Here is a 10,924-nt window from a genome sequence, read left to right as displayed (position 1 = left end):
GACTGCGAGGTAAGTTCTTGATATCTCTAAAACTTTGTATTAATATGCTTTTGTGCGAGAAGGGAATTTTATGAATACAGTCAGATTATTAGTTACTTATGTTTGGGAGAAGATTTGAAGAAGAAACTAGAACAACATGAAATGGAAAAATATATAAAATAGACACTAGGAACAGATCTCGTGGCTAAGGCCCAATTTTTTTTATAGAAACTGACTATAGCCCTTTGTTAAGTGAGTCTGAAAGTGAAGAAAACTGCCATGAAAACCCTAAAGTAACTCTGCAGTATTCACCCTTCGAGCTTGAAATTTTACAAAAGACAGAATCAAGTAGTAATCAGGGTGCTTTTGGTTTTCCCCGTCCCCCTACCCCCCATCCCCCTCCCCTTATGACTCGCCCACCCCCACCGCGTCCCCCTCCCACTCTAAGAAGAAGAATGGTCGATGATATTAAGCTACCTATTTTTAAAGGGACTATGGACAATGGAGCAAGTCCATGATGAAAATATGAAGAAAGCGTAGCTGGTCACAACATTATGAGATAGAACATTGACATGGTACATGAAGTATTCAAGCAATCATATCAGATCATTTACATACATTAAAACAATGTTGGTGAAAGAATTTAAGAAGCCAAAGCATGAGTCACAATGTATCATAGAATTAAAATAAATAAAACAAAAGCCTACTCAGTCTGTTTGGGAATTTGATCAAAGATTCAGGATATTATTGGATCAGGTGAGCTTCAAAATAGCTCTGCATCAACATAAATAATGGTTTATAGTTGCACTGCTTCCACACATAAGATTGCCTTTTTCACAACAGAAGATATAAAATCAAGTTGAAGATTTAGAACTTGTGATGAAATTAGAACCTTCGCCTATAGGGGATACCAATGTAGGTATTTAGGAGATCCAAAGTCAGCTAGAAGTTTGACTCTAAAGATACAAGATACGAAGAAAAGTAAGGACGTCAGAGAATAAGTGTGGTGTACAAAGTGCAAATTAGAACGCCACTCTAAGGAATAATGTCATCTCTTCAGAAATTACATGGCTAGTGGAGCACCGAACCCTTTGAATCCTGGACCCAGCCTATGGTGCGAGATATGTAAAAATAGAGGTGAACATCGCACACAAGATTGCTACCTATTGCAGAAGTATATCTAGATTCTAAGAAACTTATATTGAAAATTTTGTAAATTAGTAGGGCATGAAGAAAACAAATGTCGATCTTATGAACTGTTGAGGGGGTGCAATACTGATGCCTATAGAATACAAGATGAAGAACATGGACATGAGGAACATGGACATCACAGTGGTCGAGGTGGTTATCAAGGAAGAGGTCGAGGTGGCAAAGTTGGTTGAAGTCATGGACAGATTATTTGTTACAACTGCGGCCAGGCATGTCACTTTGCAAGAGATTTTTAGAATCCTACTACGGCATGTAAGTATTGTAAATCATTTGAAAATGTAACTGAAGAGTGTCTGGTACTTACGGAAAATTTTCAATAAAATAAAAATCAACAACCGACATAGAATATTCAGATGATTACTGTGGAACCAAGAACCGATGAACCTCATATTAATATTGTAATAGGGAGTGGAGCCGCGACTGGAAATGATAAATCATATGGAAAAAAGGAAGTTGAATCCACATGGGTAAGAAAGATTGCAAAGAAAGCTCCTGCCTTTGATTTTCAGAAGGAAAGATAAGTCTTTATGGAAGCAAAGCAAAGCTTTATGGATGCAGGAGCTTCGACCTTTAGCGTGCAGCAAAATCAGAAAAATAGTGGTGGTGTATCATCTTCGACATAAAGCTAAGCTCTGACAATACAAGAACAATATGCGGCATATAAGGTAGATACTTTAAAATATTTTCTTCAAACTTGTATGAAATTGTTGCAAGATCAAAGAGTTGTATAAGGACTTATGGAATTGATAAATTCAGGCGCATCTAAAGAAGTACCGCAGAGTGAGATGCGCAAAGTTAACAATTTACATAGATAAAAGAGAGTTGGAAAGGAAATGAAGCTTAGTGCACAAATAGGAGAATATGACATGGACCAAGTTATTTTAGATCTAGGATCTGAAGCTAATGTCATGACAAAGAAAACATGGGAGTTAATGGGTAAACGGAAGTTGCAATGATCACCTATTTAGCTAAGAATGGCAAATCAACAAAAGATTGTTCCTATGGGAAGATTATCAGGCATTACAGTGGACATTGAAAGGGTGTACACTACTATTGATTTTGAAGTAATAGAAATTGTGGATGATAGTAACCCCTATCCTACAATACCTGGATTGAATTAGGAATTTTCCAACATGGCTATAATCAACTTAAAGAATAGGCAAATGACATTTGAAAGAAATAATATGAGAGTGATCATTCCCTTGGATCCATCAAAAGGAGAAAGGTATATTGAACCAGTTAAAGAGGATTACAACACAATTGATATAGATAACATATATCAAATGACAACAAAATAACAATACTGCATTAACCCTACTGAAGGCAAGTTGAGTTGGGAGCATGACAGTTCGTGTGCTTCAGATTCAAAAGTAGAATTGGAAAATTGGCAAAACATGTTAATTGAAGTATCTACGAGGTGATGTGAAAGAGTTACTAAATATGTTTGTTGTATGAAAACTGAGGTATGTGACTTACCTTTTTATGATGGTTTAGGTGATGTAAATAATTTTCTTGAAGAATATGAACAAGTACCATAATTTCAAATATTGTTAGCTCTAGATATAGCCCTAAGAGCTACTCCTACTAGATGGTGGGGTACACATAAGAAGAATATAGGAACTTGGCAAGAATGTCAAAGGTTGATTTGGACAAGGTTTGGTTAGGTAGAAATAGACTGGTAGATAAATATGATGTTCATATTGATCCTAGAAAGCACATTCATCTCTGTATGATAGCATGGAAGGATTTTCCATGAGCAGAATGGGTGCATGGGTTCATCCATACATTGGAGACAATTCCTCGAAACTGGTACCTGGAAACAAACTTTGACATGGTACTGCGAACTAGGAAGAGATATTTGATGGGTTTATATTGACATTTAGCTTTGAAGATGATTGTCCATATATAGATTCATCCCTTCAGATAGTTAAAAATAAGGATTTTGAGAATGAAATTACACTCACTTGGCAGCGTGATTGGGCTGTGCAGCTACAAAATGTACTGGAATGCTACAACATCACTGCAGAAGAAGATGAAGACCCTCACAATAATTACATAACATAATATGAAGGCTACCATGAAGTGAATGGACTTGAGTTAGAAAGACCTGATATAACAAAGCCATTAAATACAAAGAAGGTGAATATAAGATCAGAAGAGGAGCAAAATCTTTCAATGATAGGAGATTATGGGGATGAAGAAACAATCAACAAAGTGACAAATCTTCTGCATGAATACCAGGATTTATTTCCTACTAATTTTTTAGATATGAAAGGTATATTAGGAGATTTAGGAGTTATGAAGATTCCTCTAAAGCCTTATACGAAGCCAGTTAAGCAAAGGCCTTATAGACTGAATCTAAAGTACAAAGAAAAATTCAAGAAAGAACTTGAAAAAATGATAGCAGCTGGAATCATTGAACCTGTGGAAGAGTCAAAGTGGGTAAGTCCTATGGTGGTACAAGAAAAGAAAACACAAGGAGAAATTAGGATTTGTTTTGATTTAAGGAAGTTAAATGATGCATGTCTACATGCCCCATTACCTACTCCTTTCACTGATGAAGTATTGGACAATGTAGGAGGTCAGGAAGCCTATTCATTTATAGATGGATTTTCAGGATACCATCATATTAGAATTGCACCAGAGGATCGACATAAGACCACCTTCGCTACAGAATGGGATTCATATTAGTATACAGTGATGCCATTTGGACTGAAGAATTCCCCTTCCATATTTTCAAGAGTGGTGGTTGCAACTTTCAAATAATATATTCATAAGATTTTAGAAGTATACTTCAACGATTGGACAATATTTGGGTCATTAAAGAAACATGTTACGAGCTTAAGACTAATGCTCGACACATGCAGGCAGTATCAAATTTCTCTGAATATCAAGAAGTGCATATTTTGTGTACCTTTTGTTATATTGCTAGGACATATTGTTTGCAAGCAAGGATTGATGGTAAATCCTACGAAGATTTCTATTATTGTGAATTTACCTTCACCAAAGATTGTGAGAAAGCTTCGCACCACATTGGGACAGGCTGTTGAAAAGTGTGCAACAAGAAATGCCTGTTGAGAGTGCAACAATATGATGGAGCTTAGTGAAAAGAGTCGCCTTCACTAAGTGGGCCCGCAGGCTATTTTTGGCGCAAGTCTATTTTTAGACTATGTCTATTTTTAGACATATGGATCATGTCTATGGATTGCAAGTTGTTGTTTATGGATGATTGGTCAAGTTGGGAAAAATAGATGGACTTCTATTTTTGATGAAAGTGTGAGTGATCACAGTGTGAGTGATCAAAGTCTATTTTTAGACTGGCTGTCAAAAATAGAAAAATCAAATATTATTGTCTCATAATAATATTTGGACTATAAACTTGATCTTATTCTCTTGGAGCACTTCAGTTTGAGCTACAGAGGTGGCACATGCAGCTATCAGAAGGAAATACGCTTTTCTTATGAGTCAGTTGAGTTGTTGCATGCATGACTTCAGTTAGAACTCAATCAGTTGAGTTTGGTGGAGTTGATTGTGGAGTTGATGGAGTTGTGTTCAGTTTGACTTGGTTAAACTAGTTGTAGTTAGTCTAACTGTAGATAGACTAATGATGAGTTGTTAAACTAATTATTAACTCATGATGCAACTAATGAATACATCAGTTAACTCAGTTGCATGTCAGTGCATGTTCAGTTCAACAGGGACAGGTGGTAGAGAATCAGATTGCTATCAGTTGTGACTATAGTTGTGCACCAGATCTTGCACAATCAAGGGATTGAGTATGCCAATAAGTTTGCTCACGTATTTTCCCAGTATTGTAGCCTTTTCTCACGTCCAACAAAGTGTGAGTGATTATTTTGAGGTGAAATATGAGTTTGGGAAGCCATTCTCATCAGTTCTTGAGCAGGTATTGAGCAGTGGAGGCAGGCAAGCAGTGGAATAGATTTGGAGATCAGATCTGAGCTGTATTGTGTGTAACAAGTGGAGCTGGTACTGGATTTCTTGTGATAAGAATTGTACTTTGTAATGTTACATGATTCAATCAATATAATATACAGATAGTGTGGGGTTTTTAGCGAGATGCTTTCCCCGGGATACATACTGTGTTTATGAGTTTGATTGATGCTTCTATGTGTGCCTGTGAATATTTCTGCTTCTGTAAATTGATGATCAACGTAGAGGAGATGATGTATTATACATGTTCCACTTATAATTGTATGATCAGGATAATCTCTATGAATATGTGTCATATTATTCAAAATTTCTACACAGGCAAGATATTACAGAAAATTTATCAAAGGATATGCACAGATCACTACGCCTATGGAAATTTTTTATCAAAGGACATGCACAGATCACTACGCCTATGGAAAAACTGTTGAATAAAGATGTAACATTCCTATGGAATGAAGAATGTCAAAAGAGCCTCGACACACTAAAAGAAAAGATGGTAACTTCTCCTATAATATCATTCCCATACTGGAATAAGGAATTTCATGTTCATGTGGATTCTTCATGCATAACTTTAGGAGTGGTATTGGCATAGCCTAGTGCAGGAGAAATCGTTCACCCTATAGCTTTTGCAAGTAGGAAACCATCTAAAGTGGAGAAGAACTATCCAACAACAGAAAGGGAAGGACTGGCTATGGTATATGCTTTATAGAAGTTTAGACATTATTTTTTGGGATCACATTTCAAGATGTTTGTACATGACTTTGCACTAAAGTATTGTGTTAATAAGCTTGTTTTAGGAGGAAAAAATTGTATATGGCTATTATTATTTCAAGAGTATGACTTTGAACTTGTTGTTAAGCCAGGAAGAATAAATCTTGGACCTGATCATTTGTCAAGGTTGGAAACATGAGAAGAACCAATTAATATAGAGGATAGTCTTCTTGATGCGCGAATTTTTTCTATCAAAATAGTGGATGATAACTTCTCTGATATTATTTAGTCCTTAACCACAGGGATGGATCCTTTATAAAACACTATGCAGGAAAAGAAAGAATTGTTGGTTAAGGCAACAAATTTTTCACTAATAGTAGGACATTTTTGTAATATGGGACGATATGAAATATTACGCAAGTATGTTCCTGAGCACAAAAGATAAATCATTTTAATAGAATTTCATAGTGGCGCAGCTAGTGGACATTATGCAGGGAAAGCTACTGTGCAGAAAATTTTAAGAGTAGGATTATGGTGGCCTACACTACACAAAGATGCAAAGGAGTACTATCGAGTTTGTGATGTCTATCAAGAACAAGGAAACCTTCAAGAAGAGATGAAATGTCACTAGTTCCATAAGTAACATTGCAGGTTTTTGATAAGTGGGCTATTTATTTTGTTGGGCCTATCAATCCACGAGGAAAAAGGACTAGAGCGAGGTATATAAGCACTTCAACTAATTATTTGACAATGTGGGCCGGAGCACAACCGGTGAAGGATTGCAGCGCAAAAACTACTATGAAGTTCATCTTTGAATACATATTGTCCAGATTTGGGTGTTCAAAGATATTGATAAGTGAACAACAATCACATTTCTTGAATAAGACCATTGAAGCATTAACTAAGGAATTTCAAATTTACCACCAAAAGAGCATTCCTTGTCATCCTTAAGCAAATGGAACTATGGAATCATTAAATAAAATTTTGGAGGATGCACCGACCAAGGTATGTAATGTAAACATGGATGACTGGGATCTTAGGATTCCAAAAATATTATGGGCTTATAGGACTAGATGCAAAAAGTTGACAGCTCAGACACGCTTTAGGTTGGTTTTGGGGCAAGAAGTTGTGATGCCCATGGAATACATTGTCCCTAGCCTAAGAAATGCAGCTTTTAACAATATGGCAAACCCCTAGATAATGGAAGAAAGGATGTCACAGTTACTTGCTCTGAAAGAAAAGGAAATTCAAAACACACTAGTTAGGCCCATATGTTATTAAGTATATTACAGATGGAGGTGTAGTGTAGTTAGCAAAGTTAAATGGAGAATTAATTCAGTGAAAAGTAAATGGCAGTAGGTTAAGTTGCATAGAGACAACCCTGCCCCTACAACTTCATCCTAAAGAAGAAACAAGGAAATTCTTAGTGTCACATGCAGTTGAAAGTGGGCACTGGACTATAAACTATGTTACAAAGAGAGCTTTAATGAAGAAAGTACTTCGCTACCGTCGGGAATATGTCAAAGTTCGTAGGATGCTGCGACGTAAGACAGGGGTGTGCTACAATAGGGAACATGTCAAAGTTCATCGGGAAAGTAGAAATATGACCGTTAAAAGGGAAAATACACGCGTAAAGTTGCATTTAAGACGAAATAATGGTAGATTTTAAGGGTATATATGCATTTAACAATGAAATCTGAACAAAATTGGGACAAAATAAAATCTAATGATGAGGTTTAAAGGTCAGAATTACTATAAATAGTTGAATCCCACTCAGATTAAGAAATTTGCTAAATCAAGAGCTTGAGTGATTAATAGTGCGAAGAAGTTGCAAGAGACTTCACCGTGTATGTGCTTTGAGCAATCTTGGGAGGAGATTGTGCAAAATTTTCATGAGAAGGGATTGTCTGGAGTCATGGAAGCTTCTGATATGTCTACCCAATTAGTTGAAGCACCCACAGTAGCATCATCCACAGTAGAAACACCATCACCATAGAAACAATGACAATCACCAAGCATGAAGCAAACCAAGGAAGAAATAACCAAGAAAAACAAGACAAGAAACCTGCTAAACCTGTAAAACCTCAGAAGCAACCTGAGTAGGTCAACATTGAAGAAGAAGTGGAGGAAATACAAGTGCAATAAGGTGGCGTAGTGTTCATCTCGCCTCTACGCTCATACATCCCCCCGACGAAGGCAAATCCCAAACCAGTAAAGGATTCCAAATATGCATATTATGGGACATTCATGCCACTATTGCCGGAAGTTGTGTCATTTTTAGGAGATATTTTAGGGAAAATCTTGTAGCTAAAATCTACAGACAATGATTTTAATGACCGAAAGAAGTACCATCAGTTCACACTAGACTGGTACTTACAACAGGTTCACTACCCAGAGAGTGGACTGACGATATTGGAACCACAACTATGGGTGAATGGGTTGGCACAGTCACGACTGCTAAATATGTTGAATGTGTCGCACTTCAACAAAAGTTCAAAAAACAAAGCGTGTGTGCGATAATTGTTGGTATTGATACATGATGGGCACCATTGAATGGGGAATAAAATCCCCATAGACAAAATGTTTATCTGGAGGATCACAAGATTACCTTACCAAGGGTGGAACCTCGCAGAAGAGTTCATGGGAAAGGATTAGGATCACACCTTGGCAGAAAATATAAGGAAGATGTGCGGGTTGGTCAAAGGAAATAGGGGCTACGACATAAATTCGACCAACAACTAAGCAATCTGCTTCGCTACACATATTTTGGTCAGAAAGATCATGAGGAAGTGTCATGCAAATGAAGTTCCTACATCAATGGTGTATTTAGCCATGCAGTTCACAAATGGAGTCCAGTATAACTAGGCTAGATATTTATGTAAGGAATTCCTGGACGACTCCTGCGAGGTCCAAGAGAAAGGTAGTTCTTTTCACTATGTATGGTTTATTTTTATCATAGCATTGTTGGCATGGAAAGAGTCGAAGGATACACAGTTTCCTCTGATAGAAGGAGATGTATGTGAGGTTGCGAGGTATGCTTCGTTGTGGCATACCACTGAAGCATCGCGAGCGTAGGAGAATATAATATTCTTCATATTATATGAAATTTATCTACACATGTTAGTAAACCAGTATCCATGCCTTTCATTGAGTTTGCAAAAACAATATAGCTTTGTGGAAAGGTTCTAGGCAAATTTTAATAAATTGTACATACAAGTGCACAAAGACACGAAAAAGGAATGACATGAATTTCCATATATGGTCAAAGAGGATGATCTGGTAGAAGTAATATATACATGGCCCATAGAATGGATGACTCTACTGGAGGAATCGTGAGACAGTGCAATAGAAGAAGAAGAAGAGTTGGACACTTCACACCATGGTGAAGCCAATGGAAAAGACGAGCAGGAAGCAGAGGAAGAGGAAGAGGAATAAGAACACCATGAGGAGGACCTGCAAGGAGGCGAGAATACGACTAAAGAGGTAGAAAAGGAAGAAACAAATAAATCTACCATAGAGAAAAGAAAGATCCAAGGAAAAGCTACCACTAAGAGCAGAAAGAAGCATAAGGTGGATAAAACAAAAGAAATCACACCAATGGTTCTCACTGAAGGTGACCTGGATCAAATCAAAGACAAGGTTCAAGAGATAATAATGGAATCTTCGAATAGGGTGGAATATCACTATGGTGAGATTATTACAGGTTTGCAACAGAGTATTGTAGAGCCAAAGATTTGGGTTCAAACATCTAGACCACTACTGCAAATAGGCCAAGGACTCCATTGAGAAAGGCTAATAGAAACAACATTTGGGATGAGAATAATGAAGATATCTACTGGAGCTCTATAGTTCGACTTTTCCAAAGTCAAGCAACATGCAAAATTTTGGGACCATGTCAATATGTACATGGTAGCACTGCCCACTCCGGTCCTACATGAATTACACCAAGGTATCACAAATGAGCTTAAGGAGCATGAACATCGCACCTCACACTTAAACATTTAGATAGAAAAAGAGTGTGTTGCACTGAAGAAACAACTAGACCAAGCCATCAAGGACAAGGAACAAGCAGAGCTATAGCAGAAGAGATTGAAAGAGGTGGTTGAAGCCATGCAGGGAAGTGTCAGACATGGATATCCACGAGATGAATCAGTAGAAGACAAGGTCGGGAAGCTCAGCCTTATAGTCAAGGAGAAGAAGGATAAAATTATCGCAGTGCAATTCAAGTATGAGATGTAGATCAGCAAGATGCAAATGAAGTTGCATCCAACCACGCCACCAGAAGCGTGAAAACAAAGGGAGATTAACTTGAAGAGTGGGATGGAAAGTATCTTCACATCATTGGCAAACTTTGAAAAATTTCTGAATGAGAGCATGCAAATTTTGACTTTGCTGCAGGAAGATCCAAGTGTTCAGAGATTGTAGGAGGAAATGTAGCAAAAGCAACATCAATTGGAGGAGAGTTGGGTAGCTGTGAAGACCTTGCCAATCTCACAAAGGCTTGTAAAAATTAATGAGTCAAAGGAGCTACAAAATAAAATCAAAGAGTTAAAGAAGGAGGAGAAAATTTTGATAGAGAGGACTTAGCCTTGGCAGGATGAGGTCCTCTAACTATCACAGGTAGTGGATGACAAGATTCAACAACTTCGACAAAGGGAGACAAAATTGGGAAAGAAGGTTGCATAACATGTCACAAAAACACTATTAGATGAATTGTGGACTGAGGAAAAGAAACTGGTAGATATTCTGCAACAATTAAACAAGGCATACAACAACATTGTAGAGAAGATTAGAGGCAAAGAAATTGAGTGACTTGGGATGAGTCACATGTGAGTTCTGGTGGCCTATTGGGCGCAACCCAACTTGGCCATATTTTTGGAAAGGAATCTGAATTTTGTGGAGTGCGCAGTACAAAGGATGCCACAGAGTGCCAAGTGGACCACGTAGGAGAGGAGTGGAGCACAACGAGGATCACACAATAAACTCACCATGCAGTATAGGGGATTCGCGACGAAGCCACTCACTTTTTGTAAAAGCATATAATATTGTAAAAGTTGAATGGTTTTGAACCATG

The sequence above is a fragment of the Pinus tabuliformis genome, chromosome 7, assembly GCF_031772625.1.
Source record: "Pinus tabuliformis cultivar Carrire ecotype Pingquan chromosome 7, CPIR1, whole genome shotgun sequence".
Taxonomy (NCBI): domain Eukaryota; kingdom Viridiplantae; phylum Streptophyta; class Pinopsida; order Pinales; family Pinaceae; genus Pinus; species Pinus tabuliformis.
Note: the sequence above shows the minus strand (reverse complement) of the source record.